The sequence below is a fragment of the Castor canadensis genome, chromosome X, assembly GCF_047511655.1.
Source record: "Castor canadensis chromosome X, mCasCan1.hap1v2, whole genome shotgun sequence".
Lineage (NCBI taxonomy): Eukaryota > Metazoa > Chordata > Mammalia > Rodentia > Castoridae > Castor > Castor canadensis.
The window spans coordinates 43,802,079-43,821,491 of record NC_133405.1 but is presented as its reverse complement, the minus strand read 5'-3'; the positions used below and the strand labels follow the sequence as shown (position 1 = coordinate 43,821,491).

Below are 19,413 nucleotides of genomic sequence, written 5' to 3'. Positions count from 1 at the left end.
TTCACCATGGCTCCAAACAAGGAGTTCACCAAGGATTGAGCCATGAAAGAAAATTGTGCCTTTTACAAAAGTTTTCTTAGCTTTAAAGGCATGGGTCCACAGTAGGTCTCTAGCTGAATCCACAATGATCCTGAGGCCTTTCATCTCCAGGAAACTGTTGGGGTACTCATTCCTAGAAGGGAAACATTATGAAGATTAGGTGACACCCCACCCCACGCACACACCAAAGAAGCCAGAGACCTGGGTAATGTTGACTGGGTGAGCTGACTAAAAAGAGGATTGTAGCCAGGCACCTGTGTTTCACACCTGTAATCCTAGCTACTTGGGAGGCTGAGATCAGAAGTTCCATCATGGTTTGAGGACAGTCCAGGCAAATAGATTGTGAGACCCCCAATCTCCAAAATAACCTGAGCAAAATGGACTTTGAGGTATGGCTCAAGCGGTACAGCTCCTGCTTTGCAAGCAGGAAGCTCTGAGTTCAAATCCCAGTCCCACCAAAAATCAATCAATCAATGAGCCAATCAACAGTATTGTATGCCACCTGGGTTACATGCACAGAGATGTAGCAATGGAAGGAGAGAAAGGAGAAAAGGTAGAATGCAGATCATGTATGAACTTATGTATGGGCACCCTAACTCATGAAAGTCAATCTTAGTTAGAACAGAAATTATCTTCTGAGTAGCACAGACAGTGCCCAGCACCTTGTGAGCACTCACTCAATGCAATGTGATGGTGACTGTCCTTAGTCTCTTTCTTTTCTCCTTAGCTATAGGATTTCCAGAGATAGGTGCCAATGCAAGCTACTAGTGCTCAGAGAAAAGACAGAAGGAAGGGGCTTCTCCCTTTGCTACCCCCAACCCCTGCCACGCTATGGCTCGACCAGTCAGGCATGGGAGACTGGAAGGGTTTCACTTCCGCCTGGCTGCAGGAACCACAAGTTCCAGACTAGGTCGGAATTGGAATAATCACAGTTAAAATATACCCAGATGCTCTCACACACCCAGACGCGCGCGCATCCCCTGGCCATGGGGCGCACGTGAGCCCACAACCCCGCGCAGCCAGCCCTGCCTCTCGCCGAGCATCCTCAGCAGCTGCCACCAAAGCAGCCTCCTCCTCCTCCTCCTCTTCCTCCTTCTAAAGCCGCCGCCGCCGCTGTGATTTCCTATACCCTCTCATCGTTCTTCCTCCCCCAGTTTCTGCTCCTCCCATCCCTGGCTCCTCCTGCCCAGCGGCGAAAGGCAGAATCCCTGGCCGCAGCTCCACTTCTCTCGGGTCACCAAGAGGCTGGAACAGGTCTGTGCGGGGGACGCTTTGTTGCGGGTTGCTAGAGTGCTGGTGGCTTCAAGAGCCGCTGGGAGGGGCCCGCGGAGGACGGGAGGGTAGATGATTTCTGGTTTCACCCTTGCTCTATGAATAGATGGGGGGCGATAGGGTGGGAAGGCATCGCGGCCCCTTTACCAGTTCTTCCCTCTTGGTTCCTGGCGTGAGAGCCCGGACTCCCGCCCCCGCCCATCCCTAACGCTGTCTTTCTTTGCGCCCCCACTTCCCTCATCCACTTCCCAGAGCAGAGCTTTCCCTTGTTCTGGGAGCTCAGGGATGGGGGCGGGGAGAGATGGATGGAGTCAATCCAGCAGGGCACCTGGGGGCATGGGGCTTTGTTACGACAAAAAGCAGTCCTCTCCAGCTTCCAGTTCCAGGTTGGGCTGCTGTCTGCCGGCGAGGTGGGGTGTGGACCCGGCTGACTAGGGAAGTAAGAGAATGTTAGGGGCACTCCCTGTGGGTGACGGGGCATACAGGAATGCCGTGGTAGATGCCAGGGAGATGGTGCGGATTTTACATGGAATTCAGTGAATGTGAATTGGAGTGGTGTGTGTGTGTGTGTGTGTGTGTGTGTGTGTGTGCGTGCGCGCGCGCGTGTGTGTTCTGCGCCATGGGGCTAGGCTACTTTTGGCATTATATGTTCTTGGGTCTCATCCCATGCCAACCCAGACTGCAGCAACACGCAGGAGGATCAGGTCCAACCTGTTTTGCCCACATTGGAAGGGTAATGGTGGTTTCAAAGTGATGGAAATCCCCCCAGCTGGAGCTCTTGCTTAGCACTTTCTCCATGTGGAATTTCCAAGCAGGCTGACCAAGCCCTGCTGGACATCTTTGTTGTCCCCTAAAGATTCCCAACTTTCTTAGCAGGTTTTCTTCTCTCAGCCAATGAGGATCCCAAGCTCCTACCGTGCCTCCCCTACCCCTGCGATTAGTGAATCTTCATAGGTTCCTTACTGCAGTGAAGTTAGTGGTGTGCCAGATGCAGCTGTGTGTGGAGAGAAAAAGGAACAAAGTAAATGCACCTATGTTAGTCTTGAATTTACTTTAGAGGGCTTTTTGTTTTGTTTTGTTTGTCTCAAACCACAAAGTGTGAAGTAGTGTGGTCATTTAATTTTTAATTAAAGAAGAGATCAATAAAAATGAACCAAATGGCTAAAGCTTGTCTTTGGCATTTTTATTTGTGGTTTCAATAAAACGTTACTTTTCAATGTCCAAAAATATACAGTTAAGCAGAGTGATCAGTCAAACAGCCAACATTTATTGCACACCTGCTATGTGTCAGGAATGATGTTAGGTACTAGAAGCATGGAAATGAATAAAACATCAGCTCAGTGCTCAGGGAGGGCAGTCTGCTGGGCAAGCATAGAAACAGACAATGAATGTGACAAGGGATGGGCAGGGTCCTAGGGGAGGGAGCATTGAGGAGGGGTGCCTGACTGGAGCCTGAGTTATGATCAAGGCTTCACCGCATTTGAGTTGAGTCTTGAAGAATTAATTCACTGGGTGGCTAAGTGGAGAATGGCACCTTTAGCTGGAGGAGCCAGCATGCATGAAGGCAAGAGGTTAGAGTTAAGTAAGACTGAAGAGAGTCTGGAAGTATTACTGTCACATTGTCAACCATCCCAGAATGAGTCTCTGTGGATTGGGATAGTGATTAATGGTGAATACAAAAGGAGCCAGTATTACAGATTGATAAGGATCAGAACACATTCTCATCTTAAGAAATGTCTGGCTCATTCATTAATTTTAGTGTGTTCCCTTTAAGCAAATATGACGTATGTGAATGTGGATTGCAATGCAAATGAAATAAATGGGTAGTCAGTATTCACCACATTGCAGAATTTCTTGCTTTACAAAAGGACAATTTTAAATAACAATGCCTCTCTGGTCTTTACAGTGAGTGTGTCTTACCCCAAATCCATTTCCACAGAATTTTCAATACAGCCAGTGGGTAAAGGTAGGTATACTTGCATTACATTTGCCTTTTATGCAACAAGTTACCAATTTTAAAGCGGGAATTTCACTCATGCTGTGGGTGTTCAGTAAATACCAGGAGAAAATATGAAAGTGATAGCAATGAATATTAAATCCATTGGCTTTGATCTTTTACCATTTGAGTGATATGTATAGTACAAACTAACCAGGGCAAGATTTCCAGGGACTTTTACATTTTAGATACTTTTAGCAGTGTCACAATAGCACAAGATTTCTGTGCTGCATGTGAGTTTTGAAGTGAATATGTAATGACTACTTTAATAGTCATGTAAATAAGCCAGAGTAGGGGCTCATTTGGAGACTCCGGTTTGGGTGTGTTGATGCTGATTGCATAGGTTGATGTCCTGTGACTAAGCCTAGAGACTGATGATGTCTATCTGAAGTGCCTGGTGGGCACAAAGTTAGGCTAGTTAAGAGCGTGGGTTCTGAGGACACACTTCAGCATCTTCAGCACCTCCTCTCATAAGTGAAGACCAAAAATAGCCCAGGGTTTTATTTAAAAGGCATGTCAGCAGAAGTGGGTGGGCTTGAAAATCCACTTCCTTCCTACTGTGGCCAATGTCCTTCTGCAGAGTTGATGATGGCCCAGGGTCCTTTGGCCTCATCAAAGTCCTTTGTTCCAAAAAACATTCCCCATAGCTTTGACGGAATGGAACACATCTGTCTGTTGAATTGATACTCAGATCTAGCACTGGCTAGACCAGTGCTTCTCCATGTGGGTTCCCAAGAAGACAATGTTAGTAGGTCATATACGTGCATGAGAGGAGAGAGGGAGAAGAGAGAGAGAGAGAGAGAGAGAGAGAGAGAGAGAGAGAGAGAGAGAGAGAGAGTTAGTTTTAGGAAATTCTTGCTTAAAGAAAAACGGTTTTGTTTACTACAGAACTTCTAAAAGATTTTACTGGGCTAATGTAGATTGTGGCGCTCTAGGAGAATGAAATTTCTCAGATGTTCGTAAAATCTGGTGTTCCAACAAGTATTTGGCTAGACTGACTTGAATAATATTTTTTTGGACAATTCTGGGCAAGAGAATTCTCCACTGGGTTCAGAGGCTGTCAGTATCTTCCTGGTAAACTTGGAGAAAGACTTGCTGTACCTCTCTCAGCTTTTCTTGTGTCTCCCATCTGTAAAATGAGGCTGATAATAATGACCTCTCTTACCGGCTGTGATGGCGTGGTGACACCTAAGATAATATCTCTGCAAGTATTTTGAGCTCCTTAGAAGAAAGGCTCCATATAAACTCAAGGTTGTTATGAAAGGGAAATGAAGAATTAAGGCAATTTTCCTGATAATTCAGGCCCCAATCCTGTTTTTCTGCTGAGTTTTGGGCAGACTGCCTCAGTTCTATGCTTTGCTTTGACTGCAAAGACCTATCCTCATTCAACCTTGGGTGACTCAGTTCTCTGGGCTTATTTGCTTTCACATCCTGAAAATTTCATAGTGGCCTTTAATTTCCTGATTCAGAGTTATCATCAGTACAGACTTCAGAAAAAGCCTATCAATCTGAACACACCTTGCGGACCAGAGAACCTTGGAAGTGGGAATTAAATTAGTTGGAAAGTTGTTTTTATCCTTCACACTGATTATCTTTTAGAAGCAGTTCTAAAAGGCCATCTTGGAAGCTCACTGCTGCAGTAGGGTTCAACTCCAGTGGCCTCAGTGTCCATTCTGGGCTGAGTCCTGTTTGCAGGTGAGGCTGCTTGAACACCCAGTTCAGGGGTCCATTTTGTCAAGGCTGAAGCCATCTCTAAGGAAATTTAAAAAGGCAAAGGAAATGATACTTGTGACTATTGACCCTTCCTGGTTCTCTTGATTCCTATAAATTCCCTTAATCTCTTTTCTTTACAAACTGCCTTTAAAGGAGAATGGAGCTCTTGAGAATTAATGGGTAATAATCATTGCAAGCTGGATTTGGGACTGAGGCTGAGGTGGAAGCACTGGAGTTACTGGTTCTTGAATGCTCTGTGCAAGGATCAGCTCTTCTTTACATGCAAACAGCAAGCTGCAGTGGCAGTAGGAAGGATTTCTGTTAGCCACAAAAAAGGACCTGTGTGACTTTAAGACTGTGTCATGCTGGAAAGTGAGAGTGAAATCATTAGCTCATCTTGAGTGATTTGTGGAAATGCCTGTCCAAGAGGGCAGAGTCACAGAATGGAAGAAGTTTGAGTGTCTTTAGAAGTTAACCTGGTACGAGCTTCTGTTTGAATGAGGAAATGGGGATGAGAGAACTAAAGTGAGTTGCCCAAAGTCACACAGCCACCACACTACAAAAGTCATCCTAATAGCTAAAACTCTGAACTTCTGTCTCCTAATGCTTCTTTATTTGATCCATCTGCCTTCTTGTGTAGCCCAGGGGAACATGGCTCAGCTTGTCCAATGAGACTTGGAGGCCACATCCAGCTGGATGGGCTCTGATGTGGCAACTTTAGCAGAGGGATGAGTTTCTAGTGGAGCCATGCTTCTCCCTGTCCCTGCATTCCTCTTGAGTGTGTGGTTTTCCGAGTCACCAAGCCAAGCAGCCAGTTGGAAACTTGAGGACTGGGTAGTCTGCCCTAGAGTCTCAGTGGATGAGTCGGTCATCCCAGTTCTTCTACCTTGGTGGTTATTAACCTTCTGGTGGGCCAAGGACCCCCTTGCAAGTCTGATGGAAACTACTGGTGCACTCTTTAGAGAAAGGCCCCACATTGACTGACGTGTACCTGTAATTTTGGGGCTATCTAGGTCTGAAGCTCCGGTGCTGCTTGCTATCAGGGTTGGTGCACAGTTTAGCATTACTTGTAGACCCTCCATAAATTCTAAAAATTTCCAGAGGTGAAATTGTCAACTGTGTCATGGAGGGAATTGGAAATACTGGGTTGAGTTTTGTGCCAAATATACTAGGGGAGAGAGTTAGGATGGATTTTCTTTGAGATAAAAGAATGGGGTAGAATGCTGAACTTGAAATTAAAACAGAAAAAGGATTGAAATGAGCCACAATCAACCTTATCAAAGAGAATGGGGAGTGGACACATGGCTGGAAGATTAGGGAAGATGGGTGAGGGAGGAGGTGGGACCAGAAAGGGTGTCCTGTCATGCCATATTCGAATGAAAACTTCCAAACAATGATACAACCCTTCCACTTCTTGACAGTGTTTCTTACCCTGGTTCAATCTGTAGTAGCAAAAGGGAGCTGGGCATCAGAGGGGTACGGTACAGCATGCCACACTTTTTGTTTTTCAAAAGCATTTTTATTATCAAACAAACACATGCTCATAAAAATAGAAATAGAAAGTAGAATGTTCTCGGCTTCTCCAACACTGATCCCCCACCATGTTCACAATTTAGTATGTATCATTTTGTGCATGTTTTATGAATATTCATGTATGTATTTATGTATATAACATAATAAGGATGTCACCATGTCCCACATACTGTTGTACAACATGATTTTTACTAAACTATGTGCCTGGAGTTCTTTTCCTCACAATGTACATCTTGCTACTTCATTCTTTTTGATAGCCAACTCATTGTAGTCCATTATATGGTTGGGTCATAATTTCTTTAATTCAAATGTTATTGATGAAGTTTTACATTATTTAAATTTTTGTGTTGTTAAATATTGGTACAGTGTACCTCCTTGTACAAGAACGTCAGCATAACAGTGCAAGTGTTTTTCATTGTATACTTCGACAGCAGTAGAATTGCTAGTTCAAAAGTTCAGTTTGCCTATTTCTGATTTTAATAGAATCTGAGAAATTGGCCTCCAAGAAGGCTATTGAAATGTACATTTTCACCAACAATGGTCATGTCTCCACGCCCTTCCTCACCAATTTCAGATATTATTGACCTTTTTAATCTTTGACAATGTGAAGGCTGAAAAATATTTCCTTTTCTTTCCATTTCTTTGGTGTTAGTAAGGTTGAACGTCTTTTCATCTGTGTTCCTTCTTCCGTGTTGCCATTTCATCTCTTTCGCCTGTGTTTCTACGGAGTTGTTCCTGATTTGATAGCGGGAATCTCTTTGTATATTTCAGACAGTAATCATTTAACTGTTATCTCTGTAGCAAATGCCCTGCCTATAAACCATGTAATGCATGTCACTCATATTCACCCTCTCTGTTACTCTCTTAAGGTAAATTCCTGGGTTATATTTGTTTAGTTAATTTTTTTCTAGATGTTGCCATATTGCTTTCTGCAATGTTTCTACCAACTTACACCCCTACCTAACTATATGGAAGCACATTTTGCCTCTCCTCTTGATGTCTTCTGATAATTCAGGTCGCAGGAATTCATATTAAACACCATGAAAGGCTGGAAGCAGAAATCCCTAACTGCACATAGAACGCATGTAATACATGTTTCACCTTCAATTATTTAAGCAAACATGCTTTTAAATTCATCTCCAACTAGAACTGTGTCAAAAGCATTTTGCAGCATTAAATCCCTGAAAATTCACTGTGAAATGGATGGCCATTTAGGGCCATCTCTGCTGGCAGTAGCCGAAACAGAAGGCAATGACAGACTTAACTTTAGAGCGCTACATTATCTTAAGAAACTTGGCAAAAAGCTAGTGCTCAATCTTCACTGACCTCAGAGGTGAGCAAGCTTTATTACAGATTTTTCTGCAAGCTGAGTCAGTAGGAATCAGCTCCTATCTAGCTTGACATTCTGCAAAGAGGACAAGCTCAAGGCCCTCCCATGAGAAGTTATTCTAAGAGAAATAAACAGTGGAATAGTGGCAAACAGGTGCAGGTGTGGCATTCCCTCTCACAACGCTTGGCCTTGCCTCATCTTCTTGTGTCTCTTTTCTGCCAACATTCAGATGTGGTCAAAGGAATTTTGCTGTTTGCTGTAGGCTAAATGTAGAGTCTATAGATTAGAAGATGGAAATCAGAGCGATTGGTTGAGTGACAAGAATATCTTGTCTGAAGATCACAGTAGCAACTTTACAATCCTTTGGGGGGTGACAGAGCAATGGGGGAGCATGGAGGAGCAGTGACAGTTTTTGTTTACTCTTTGTCTAGATGGAGAACACATCTGAAAGGGAGAAATGCTCTGAGGTGGCAATTGCTGGCAGAGAGGCTCCTGACATACCTACTAACGCTTGCTTGCTAAAAATTTGGCAACTTCTCTCCTCTAGGGATGGATATGCGTGCCTTTAAAGTGAAGCTTTCTAATTTGATAGATTTAAGAACACCCTTTGTACTTATCCATTTTTCACATTACCTAACGTGGTATTAGCACGGCTCACCCCTGGGATATTCCTAAGCTGTCGGAGAATGGCTGAGTTATTGTCCCCATAGGAATGATTTGGATTACTTGAACTATTGACAGTTATGAGTTGTGGTTTCCCATTTACTTCAAAATCTTGGTATTTGGCAAGTGGTTTTAGAGCATACCTAATTTTTTAGGGGTTTGGGCTAGACTACGGGTGGTTCACAGAGGAACTGATGGCCAGATAATGTAATTATTCATCTTCGTTGCCTTAAAAAATTGCTTAGTTGTTAAGTTAATGAAACTCCTGTTTTAAAACTGGGATGTCTCTTCTTCAATGCAGAATAATTTAAAACTTAATCATTATAGCCACAAATATGGTTTCTCACATAAATCATGATACATGGTTCCTTTATGATGATTACAAGAGGAAACACCATCTTTTCTTTTTATTTCTTTAGTTTATGTGCTAACATGGATTGTCTCACTAAGCCCCGTTGACTCACGCCTATAATCCTAGCTACGTGGGAGGCTGAGATTGAAAGGATCGAAGTTTGAGGCTAGCCTGGGCCTAATAGTTCACAAGACCCCATCTCTAAAATAACCAGAGCAAAATGGACTGGAGGCTGGGCTCAACCAGTAGAATGCCTGCTTTGCAAGGTCAAAGCCCTGCGTTCAAACTCCAGTCCCACAAAACAAAACAAAGCAAGAATTCTCTCTCTCTCCCCCACCCCACCTTTTTGAGATAGGGTCTTTCTTCGTAGCCCAGGCTGACCTTAAACTGGTATTCCTCCTGCCTCAGTCACACGAGTGCTGGGATTACAGGCAGACCACACCCAGCTTTTCTTTTCTTTTTAAAACTATAGTTGGTGCTTTCAGTTGAACTGGGGATTGTTATTTTTTTCCCTAATGGATTATTCTGTGAAGGTAGCATTGCTTTTTAACTCTGATTAGAACCAGGAAGGGATTTTGTCCCCATATTGAATCCAAAAAAGGGACATCTCATTAACAACGTGGCAAAGAGAATTGGTAAGTGGAGCTTACAGTGAATTTGAAGGCAGAAGACCTGGGTTCCAATCCTGGCTTTGTTACTAATTACCTGTATGACATGTCTGTGAGCCTCAGATTCCTCACATAGCAAATGAGGGCAATAGTCAGAAACAGATGGTCTCCATTGCAGTTAAATAAAACATTCTCATCTCCAAAGTCAAAACTTTGGGGACACTTTTTAAAAAATGTATAAGAGGTCCCACCCCAATCAACTCAGTCTGAAACTCCCAAGTATGGCTCAAAAATCTACTTGTTAGCTAGCTTCTTAGATGATTCTAGAAAAGACTATAACCTCCTCCTGAGGGAACTTTCAGGATTTATGCTCTCCTGGGCTTTCTGGCCTGAGGGAATAAAACCTTTTTTCCAGAGGTTGAAGAGGCTGGTTTTTTTTTCTATCTAGTTCCCTGGGGCTGGTTTCTGCAGAGGTGAGAGGAGAGCAGAGTGTTCTTTTCCATAACAGCAAAAAAGAAAAATGTTTGGGTGCACAAACTGACCAGTTACTCAGCCGTGAGCATGTTTTACATTTTCTTGGCACAAAACCCTCAGCAACAGCATTACTGAGAAAGGAGAAAATAATATCCAGAACTCTTCGACCCCTTCTGCCTACTTTCCCCTTTGATTCTCATTTCAAGTTTCTGATTCCTTCTTTGACTTTTCCAACTTTGGTTTCTCTTCCCTTCATTAAGTTGACAGCATTGACGTGGGTTTCTCCTGCTTCGCAAGATCCCAATACTCCAACTTTTTATGCCCTGGCCTCCCCCAGCCCCTTACTATGCTTTAATTATCTTCTCCCCACTCATCACCCCCACCCATCACTGGTTTTGTTTCCTTCTGCCACGGGGACTCTCAATACCACCCTCCCCTCTAAATGCCAGAAGGAAAGGAGTGGGTACCAGTGCACACCCATTTATCCTATTTATTTCCTTGTGTCTCAGCCTTCAGCCCTTTCCTTCTTTATGGAAGAAATTGCAGCCAGGGAAATGCTTCTCACAGGCAAACGTCCAGAGACAGCCACTCTTCCTTTTTCTATATAGCTACCATTTATTGAGAGTTTGCAGTGTGCTAATTCTGCATATCTCATTGAATACCCTCCTCAGGTCTACTAGCTCAATATTATTAGCATTTCTGTTTTACAGAGGAGGAAACTGAGGCTCAGAGCAGCTCAGTGACTTCTGCAGGTTCTCTTGGATAGTGAGTAGTGACCATTCAGGAGAATCCAGATGGGTTCTCACTCAAGCAAGCCTGTGTGTCTGGTCCTGGGGCCCAAAAGTTTAAACAGAATATTCTATTAAAGGCTCCCTGTGGTAATAAGCCTGTGTTACACTAAAGGGTAATGTGCGAAGCAACAGATTTTCTTGGGTGTGACAAGTCTGAGCCCTGAAATAACTTTAAACAACAGGAAAGAAAGTGAGGGAGTTCATTTTAATGTCAGCATAAAGTTGCCGGGGTTATTTGTATCACTGCAAGGAGACTGGTTTTGAGCCCTGAGAACTGATAACTGAATCCAGCTATGAAGACTGCATCTCGAGGTAAGTTCCTGAGACTGCTGTGACTCTTGACGGTTTCACGATCATGGGAACATGAAACATACTTTTTGTTTTTCTCCTGCTGCTCCCGTCAGGAGGCTGGTGTTATAGAGGGCCTCTGGGAGGTAGAGAGTGGCCTCCTGGATGTTCTCAACCAATGGGTGATTGGGTTAAGAGGAGCTAGCTAGGAGGAGGGCTCCCAGAAGGGTGAACAAAAGTCTTATTGGCTTGGATTTTTGGGTTTCCATCTTGCCTGAATTCTTCCCATCTGATTTCTCATTATCAAATTCGCAGCATGCAGCAAGAGGTATTTGGCATCCACGACCTGGATGCATTGAACTGGACTGAGATGACTGAAGTTTATGAGCACAACAAAACAGTTGTGCAGTTTCTAGGCTATACCTACGGGGCTGAGTCTGTGCCCATCTGCAGAAACCTAACTTTCCATTGGGACTGTAGTGAAGAGCATGGAGTAATTTAACTTTGCTGCACAAACACAAACCATTTGTTTTCTTTTTCTTGGCTCTTTCTGGGAAAGATCTTGTATTGGCTACAATTTCTCTACAAATCCCCTTCAAGTTGGAGGCCTCAGGAGAGGACTTGCTTACATTTTCTATAGTGTTTGTCATCGTTATTGCCATTTCCAATCATGACACTCCCTAGTTAGCAAGGCATCAGAGGCTTCCCCGTTTAACGCTGACACATCACTCTGCTTCTCTAGGCTTGTTCTTCACCTGTAATGATTCCCATTCTCCTTCAAGGAGATATTGGAGCAATCAAATCACTGACAACGGACTCCTGTGAAAGGAAAGTGGTCCAAGATAGGGTACTCCTTGGCTTATAGTGTGCTTACATCCTGATAAGCCCATCATAAACTGAAAATGTCTTAGGTCATAAATACACTTAATGCACTTAACCTACCAAGTATCACAGCTTAGCCTCACCTACCTTAAACATGCTCAGAACACTTACATTAGTATATAGTTGAGCAAAATAATCTCACACAAAATTTATCTTATAAAAAAGTTTTGATAGCTCATGGAATTTGTTAAATGCCTGCATTCAAAAATGATATACTGTAGAGACTCAGTTGTTTGTCCTCGTGGTCACAGCATGGCTGCCTGGGAATTGGAGCTCACTGCCACTGCCCAGTCTTACAAGAGTATTGGAGCATATACGATAAGGCCAGCAAAAGTCCCAAACTCAAAATTCAAAATATGGTTTCTACTGACTGCATGCCTGTTTTGTACCACAGTGAAGTTGAAAAATCATAAGTAATCCATGTGTATATGTATGTGCATGTGTTCAGGTTTTCCCTGGCAAAAGAGCTGTTTTGGAGGAAAAGAGAAGGTAGTGGAAAGACATCCTTTGTTTAATTGTAAATCCCTGCTCTATCTCCTACTAGCTATGTGGCCTTGGAAAGTTTGTTAATCACCTGCTGCCTTGGATCTGTGCAATGGAAAGAGTAATATCAGTACTTACTTCAAGGAATTGTGTTAAGGAATGAAAGAGAGATGGATGCTGTGCCCCAAAGATAAGGCTCATTTATGCACTGCCATTTACTGCAGCCTTTTTATTTATATTATAACTTATAAATATATAAATAAATTATATAAATATAGTATAAGTTATAATATAAATAAATGAAGCTCCAGGGGAGGTTCAAGCCCTGGTTTGGGCACCGTGGACAGTTTCTTAGCCCCTCTAAGCCTCTGTTTCTTCACCTGTGAATGGAGACATTAATAGTAACAAGCTCTGAGGTTTTTTGGCATTGTTTTGTTTTTTATGGTACTAGGAATTGAACTAAGGGCCTTGTGCTTGCTAAGCAGGTGTGCTCTCTACCAACTTGGGCCATTCCCCAGTCCTTTTGCTTTCAGTGTTTTTTTATAAGGTCTCATGCTGCTACCTTTATCCGGCCTCATACTGTGAACCTCCTGCCTCTGCCTCTCCCACATAGCTGGGATTATAGGTTTGTACCTCCTCATCTGGCCTCTGAGGGTTTTTGAGGAATAACTAAGATGATTCCTTAGTGACCCTGTAGGTTCCTTGGCTTCTGTGTGTCTGGGCCACCTTTAGGCCAGCTACACCCCAGCCTAGATTTCTGAAGCCTGTGAGGTATACATTGCTTGAGGCAAGCAGAGGAGATGGCCTTTTTGCATGGGGAGTCCCCAAGATTGAGAGGGCTTCCTACAAAAGCAATACATGATGTCATATGGGCTGCTCCTGGAGAACAACTGATTCACACAGTGGCAAAAATTGGGACAAAGAAGACTCTGCTTAGCAAGTTCCACTGGAGCCTGGCCCCACACAGCATGAAGTTCTGTCAGTTCCTCCCCCACAAGCCACACCTCCTCTGTCATCCTGCCAGCCATGTATTCCCTTCTGGCATTCCTCCAAGACAACCAGCCTTTGTCTCCTCCCCAAGTAATGTGTGGTTTACACCAACTATATGCTACCATAGTGACAATTCCTTTCTGATCAATAGAGCTGGGAATTGAGCCCTGGTGACAGGGTCTGCCTTGAGGGGGGTTTACTTCCCAGGGCATCACCTACCTCAGCCTGGTGAGCAAGCAATCTTCCCTGCCTGACTCGGACTGTGGACCAGTCTCAGCCTTTCTCTATTTGTTAATCCCTACATCTGGAGTCCCAAAGTGACTATTTCAGACAAATTCTGCTTTCATTGTATTTTCCAATGTTTCTGCCTTACTTTGGGTCCTTATTTCTTTCTTGAACTATTTAATGTTATTGTTGCTGCTGCTTTTAATGCTGTAACAGTAAGAATGGCTAACATTTATTGAGTGCTTATTATGTGCTGTGCAGTGCTGAGTATTACATGTGTCACCTCAGTCAATGTACACTACTGTGAGGTAGGCACTATTTAGTGTCCCTATTTTATGAGGAGGAATAATATAGGCTAACTTTCTTGAGTACTTACTGTGTGCTAGGCACCATTCTACCTTCCTTACACATATTTTCTCACTTAATCTTCATAATAACCTTACGAAGCAGGCGCTGTTAGTACCACTAGAGATATTTGTAAGTATTAAATAGTAAGAGCCCAGAGGGAGCTTGAACACCTGTGGAATAGTCACAAAGGGCCATGTGATCCAGGAGGACTTTGCATATCCTTTGATAGCAAGTCCTTCCTTAACACCGTAACTGCTTGTCACTGAGTACACGGTACATCCTGTGCACCCTGGGTTGTTTTGAGAATACAGGTTGAACATCCCTAATCCAAAAATCTGAAATCCAAAATGCTCCAAAATTCAAAACATTTTGAGTGCTGATATGATGCCAACATGATGCTCAAAAAAATTTTTGGTCAATTTTGAATTTTGGATGTTTCAGTTAGGGATACTCATGCCCTCTGAGTAGACTTTACTCATAGGGCAAAGTCTATAGGCCTCTTATCTCCAGCCAAGGTCAGGGGCCCAGCAGAATTCAGAATAAGCAATGCCTGTTATACCCAAGAGCCTGATAAGGCAGTCAAAGGGGTGTTGAGAAGGGACTTGCTGTCAAAGGATAGCCAAAGTCCTCCTGGGTCATCTAATCCCTCTTGAATATTCCATAGGTGTCCATGTTTACTCCCAAATAAAATATTCCAGAGCTGCCCAATGTGTATTCCCCAATTCAAAATTCCTGAAATCTGAAACAGTTGTGGTCCCAAGCATTTTGGATAAGGAACACTCAACCTGTAGCTGGGACCAGACCAGGGTAGACGCGTGATGGAAAGTACAAATAAAAAGTCACGCTTCTTGGTCTGGAGTTTTAGGCTTCCTGCTAGACCACTGGAAATGACCATAACATACATTTCCTACAGTAGCTATTTAACACCAGCCCCATGCCACAGCCGCAGTGGGAGACTCTCACCCCTAGAACTCATCTTTCACACAAATTTCTATGCCTTGGCTCATGGTCTTCTACTGGAGCTTCTCCAAAAATCCTTCCCAGACCATCTCACTTCTCTATTCTATTCCTTTATTCTCTTGTCCCCATATCCCAAGAGTGCATATTAACCGTGTGTTGCATACTGGCTACTACACTGGGCGCTTAGAATGTGATTGTAAGCAAAATAGACACGGGCCCCGCCCTCACGAAGTTTACAGTCTAGTGGAGGAGACAGACGCTGAGCAAATCAATGCAGACATAGATGGTACTAAGTGCTGTGAAGGAAAAGACCAGGAGAGGCACTAACCAGGGAGACCTAACTGAGACTGGGTGGAGCATGAAACACAGCCTTTCTGGAGGAAATGACATTTATGATGAGGCCTGAAAGATGAATAAATATTAACAGAGTGTTCCATGTAGAAGGAACAACTTGTCTGGAGATCCTACAGTGGGTGCTTGCCATATTCAGGTGACTAGAAAATACGGTGAACCAGGGAGAAGGTGATGCCCATTAAGGTGGGACAACATGCAGAGCCCTGTAGGCCGCCATAATGAGCTCTCTCTGCTAAGTGCAGTGGGATGCCACTGAGGTGTTTAAGTGTAGAGTCAAAATCATGTCATTTATATTTTTTAAATATCACTCTGACTGCTAGATAAAATTGAGCAGAAGAGTGGCAAGTAGAGGAACTGGGGCAAGTTAAGAGGCCTTGAAAGTAGTCCAGGAAGAGGGATGCTGGTAGCTTAGACTAGGGGTGGCAGTGGCCATAAAGTGAAGTGAGTGCATTCAGGATACATATTAGAGTTGCTAATTGAGTGGATATGGGGACTGAGGGGAGGAGAAATCAAGGAAGACTTTCGTGATTCTCACTTGAGCAACTTGATGGATGGCAGTGCCATTTGTGGACATGGGGACGTATCCTGAAGCTGACTCAAGAGTTTAGCCTTCCTCTTGTGCCACATTTGGTGTGTAATGCTCACTTAGCATCTACACTGTAGCCTCATTTTTCTTTTGGTGGGACTGGGGTTTGAACTCAGGACTTCACACTTGTAAAGGAGATGCTCTGCTGCTTGAGCCACACCTCCAGCCCAGTTTGCTCTGGTTATTTTGGAGATAGAGTTTTGTGAACTGTTCGCTCAGGCTGGGCTCAAACTGTGATCCTCCCAACCTCAGCCTGCCAGGAAGCTAAGAATGCAGGCATGAGCCACTAGTGCTCAGGTAGTAGTACCTCGTTTTGATGACAGCAAACATGAATGTATTTTTTTTCTCCTTAAGTAGGTTTTAAACTCATCAAGGACACTGACTGACTAGGTCTTCCTCATCACTGTATCCCCTAAAGTGCCCAAGATGTGATGCACTAAATGTTGACTGTTTAATTAGAGGAAGGAATTTATTTCTCATTCAACTGTGCTTTTTTCACTGAGGCATGGAACATGACTAGATTAAGCTTTTTCGAAAAATATGACACACTCAAAGAGATGTTTACTTTGATACACACTTTGAACTTCAACTTAGTAACTCATCACCTTTTGAAAAATTGTTGTGTGTCCACATGATACGTAGAGCACATTTTGGTCTGTAGAATACACTTTAGCAATGCACTAAGGCTGTGTGGTCAAAAAAGAATGGCCTAATGGGAATGTGTAGGTAGTTCAGGACAGGCAGAGCAGATCAGAAGTGGCCCAAGGGCCTGAGTTGTTCAGGCAAGTGTGGGGCTTCATGGCCATCAATTTCACTATGTGACATCTGGAAACACATGGCATAGTATATTCCATATACTATGGAACCTTAGATCCCATCACAAAATAGACAAAATATAGTTGGGTTACCAGGCCCAAAGAAGATAAAACAAAACAGGAAACTGTATTAGATGGCAGCTTCAATACAATTCCGGCAGAGGTTCTACCAAGAATTGTCTGATCCTTGGGCGGGGATGTGGCTCAGTGGTAGAGTACTTGCATACCATGCTCAAGGCCCTGGGTTCAATTCCCAGCACCACAAAAAAAAATTAGCAAACAAAGAATTGTCTGATCCGGCAGGTCTTATGTGGGAGTCCAGGAATCTGAATTTTAATGAACCTTCCAGAGAAATTTGATGCAGGTGAGCAGGGGGTCGTACTTTGAGATATCCTAGCTTCAAGGCTCAGCCCTGGAACTGAAAGCAAATAGAGCCGGCTACTTGGGTACAACGCAGCTCTTCCCTGCTCACTCCTTAGGGAAAGTCCAGAATTATTCCCAGGAGCTCCAGGTACATCACATGCAGTTGTAGACTGCATAGACACCCAGGGATGGGTCACTAAAAATAAGCTGTAATCCTCCTTACAACTAGAGTGAAAAGGGCCAGGAGGCCATATTTCAAACATTTCAGCTGCACCTGCTAACTGAGCAGCCACCTTAGGGGAAGGCGTCAAGGGTGAGCTGCGTGAGAAGTTAATCTGCAGAGGTCACCCCCTGCCCACCACCTGCTGACTTCTGAGGTTACTCTTCAGAGGGACTGTGTTGGGCCTTGTTTTATAGGCTACCACTCAAGCAGAGGTGCTTGATTTGATGGGGATGAGTGTGGATTTAGACATTTAGTGGGATTAAAGGTTGCTAGCAGTTCCTTACCTCCATAGTTACAACATAGGGAGCTTGATCCTGGCCTTACCAGCTCAGCTCCTTACCTAACCCAATTTTTGTCTGCATCCACCTCCAGTAGCCTGGCCACCATGAGACCATCTTCTTGCCAGTGTCCACGCGGTCAACTCTAAGCACCTCCATCATTGTGGTTCCCCACGTCCTTGTGTTCCACGCATCCTGATGGAGACCTACATCTGACTTGGTCATCAATTGCAGAGCATGTGGACATTAAGGGGTTCACTTCACTTCCTGTTTTCCAAAGCCACCAAGGGGAACCTGCACACAATAGTCATTGCCAACACCATCTTCCTTGGTACTGGCTGTACCTTCTTCCATCTGTACATCTGAACGAGGGTGGGAACCACTTCCCAGTTGGTTTCAACTCTGGGAAAACTTCACCACAGCAATTTTCTTCCAAGGGGTCTGCTCACAATTTTGAGACCTCTGAACTTTATTGCTGTTCATGCCTGTGCTTCTCTCCACACTCCATCTTCTTTCCCAGGCTTTTTGTCTGTGCCTTTCGAGACCTTTGCTGCATATCAACAAACTCCCTTGGCCCTTCTCCTTCTCCCAGGATAATCTGCCTGAGTGCATGGCAGTGCTGGCTACATGCTAGCATCACCTGGGGAGCTTTTTAACAAGGTCTGCAGCCTGGACCCCATCCCCCAGTGATTCTGATTCAATTGACTGAACAGGGGCCTGGGCCTCCGCAGGTGTTGCTAATGTAGTCAGGTTTTCACGCCACTGCTTGCCTTAACTGACACATCAGTTCTCCTGACTTTATTAAGTGTAGGCTGCTCATTTTCCTGGTTTGCACATTCCACAGAGGTGAGGGATTAGTAATGGCCACACTCTTTTATTTCCCTGGCACTGTTTCCAGTCTTTTTTGTCTACCCCCCCAAAAATGTTTATAAAAAACTCCAGCAGATAACAAAATTAAATATAAATGGCTTACTGTCTTGAGATAGTTTGAAAACTGATTAAAATTAGATAAATGCTTCCTTTGAGGTAAACGCCATCTGTACTGCCTACTATTCACTTGTCAGCCCTTGTCTTACTCACTTTCACTTTCCCTGGACTTTTAATATTTGTTTTATCAGCTGTCTTTCCAACTTAACTCCTGATTTTATCTTGGATGACTTTAGTGGTTCTGTGGATTATCTCTCTGCCATCCTTGACTCCTGATTCCTGTATTCCTTTGACAGCTATCTATGGAGTGTCTATATACTGAGCACTGTGTAGCACGAGGTATATGGCAATGAACAAATGAACAAAAATTTCTGCCCTCAAGATGATTAGAGTGGTAAGGGTGGGATTGGGGGAGATAATCAACCAATCGGTAAACAAACAAATAAATAGAAATAATACATAGAATGTCAAATGTTGTAATAAACATTATGGAAACTATTAAGCAGGGAACGAGGTAGGGAATGCTAGAAACTTGGAAACAATTTTAAATATGAGGGAAGGGATTTCACTGAGCTATCCATGCACATATCTTATGGGAGAGGATTACTGACAGAGAGACCAGCATGTGCAAACTTTCTGAGATAGGCTGGTACTTGGCCATGAGAAGGCAAGTCTGGCTGAAGCTGAGTTAGAAGATGAGGTCAGAGAGGTAACACAGGGACAGGTCTTATTGGGTCTGGTAGCAAGTTGTACAGACTTTGGTTCTTACTCTGAATGAGATGGTGAGCCACTGAAGGGAGGACTGTGGATAGAGAGTAGGCTAGGGTCTAGCTTATAGTTAACATTTCATTGACATCACTTATTTCCATTTACTTTCATCTCTATTCTGTTTTGATCACCTATCCTGATTCCTGGATTTT

The 19,413-nt window shown here is 43.7% G+C and overlaps 1 protein-coding gene across 3 annotated transcripts in view; it reads left to right on the top strand.

Annotated features, from left to right (window-relative positions):
- The first annotated feature begins 1,038 nt into the window (after window positions 1-1,038).
- Window positions 1,039-19,413, top strand: part of Pak3 (p21 (RAC1) activated kinase 3) — a 266,141-nt gene continuing 247,766 nt past the window's right edge. For 2 of the 3 annotated variants that reach the window (XM_074063030.1, XM_074063028.1), the window contains exon 1: window positions 1,040-1,293. The gene's annotated coding sequence lies outside the window, so the exon portion shown is untranslated. Of the gene's footprint in view, window positions 1,294-19,413 lie in introns of all 3 variants that reach the window. The other variant, XM_074063034.1, reaches the window with a different exon arrangement.